The 1,440-nt window shown below is 43.7% G+C and overlaps 1 long non-coding RNA gene across 1 annotated transcript in view; it reads right to left on the reverse strand.

Annotated features, from left to right (window-relative positions):
• The window catches only part of LOC115281217, a 75,608-nt gene that overhangs the window by 19,913 nt on the left and 54,255 nt on the right, over positions 1 to 1,440 (reverse strand). The window contains exon 5 of the long non-coding RNA XR_003904165.1: positions 1,240 to 1,333. This is a non-coding gene — a long non-coding RNA (uncharacterized LOC115281217). The remainder of the gene's footprint in view (positions 1 to 1,239; positions 1,334 to 1,440) is intronic.

Below are 1,440 nucleotides of genomic sequence, written 5' to 3' on the forward strand. Positions count from 1 at the left end.
GATGAGCAGAGAATGCCATCTGTTTGCAAGCAGTTACTAGTCTTCACTGGGAACAGCAGCGTTTGTGTTCAGATAAGATGCTTGGTTATAAGGGACTCAGGTTGCTCTTCTGCTTTCTCTAGGTTAGTGCTACTGGAGAGGAAGTCTGGGGACAGCAACCTCAAAGCTTGTTAAAAGTACAGATTAATAGGGGCGCCTGGGTACTCTCAGTTAACTGGTCAACTTTGGCTCAGGTCTGGATCTCACCAGTTCCTGAGGATGAGCCCCATGACAGGCTTTTTGCTGCCAGCTAAGAAGCTACAGCCTGCTTCAGACTCAGTACCTCTCTCCTTCAGATCTTCCTCCATGGACACTCTTCCTCAAAAATAAAGATTAAGGAAAACTAAAGAACACATTAATGACCTTCATCTAGACCTAAGGAGTCATGATATCTTAGTGTGGGGCCCCAGAATCTGTTTTTAATGGGAACATCAAGTGATTTGTGTACATATGGAATTTTGACAAGCAATGCTTAAAAGGTCATTCTTAGCTTTGGCTTCATATTGGGATCTCCTGTGTAGTTCTTTCAACTACCATCTCTAATGTCTCAACCCCAAAGATGCTGGCACTTAGTCCTGGATGGAGCCCAGTATTAATTAGTTGTTAATGAAGTGGCCCAATTATTCCACTGAGGTCAATGTAAACACTTCTGCTCCCAGCGTATTTCTGAGGACAGAGTACCTGGTTTGGTCAATAGGGAAGCCTCTATGGCTAGGGCTGCACCGTGTAAGATTTGATAGGGGAGCATCAGTCCACCTCACTTTCCTGAGGTTGAACGAGACATTCTGTATGTCTCCAGGAAACAAGCACACCCATAAATGGGACAGGAGTAAATTACATGGGGGCCTCCACTTGGGGCCTCCACTTAGAATCTCCCTTTGTGTACAGAGTTTTACATGCCCGAAAAACCAATTGAAAAGCAGAAAGATCACATAGACCTCCACCAGACATGGGGTAGCATTTGGATTTTACCATAAATGTCATAAAAGACATCGGAACATAAAGAAAGCCTAAGAGGATACAGGAGCATGGGAAGAGGAAGACAGGAGATGTACCTCTGTGGCAACCAGTGAAATAAAACTAGGCTTCCAAAAATCATTCCATTCAAGCTGAGATTCCCATTCCACATTTTAAAGTTGCGTTATCGCCATTGACTTTGGCCCCTCACCTGTGTCATCGGCTTTATTCATTCCCACTTACCTGGGTGTGTGGTTACTGTCTCCCTTCTCTTCATGTACTAGGGCTCTTTCCTTTTCCAAGAACTTGACTAGATCTCCATTAGAGTCTGTAAGTCCTATGGATAGCAAAAAGATAAATGACCCTAGCTGGAGAATCTGCAATTTCAAATCCAGCACTAGGCTCAGTAGAGAACAGAATACATTACAGAAAGACATAGAAAAT

Source organism: Suricata suricatta, chromosome 16, assembly GCF_006229205.1.
Source record: "Suricata suricatta isolate VVHF042 chromosome 16, meerkat_22Aug2017_6uvM2_HiC, whole genome shotgun sequence".
Lineage (NCBI taxonomy): Eukaryota > Metazoa > Chordata > Mammalia > Carnivora > Herpestidae > Suricata > Suricata suricatta.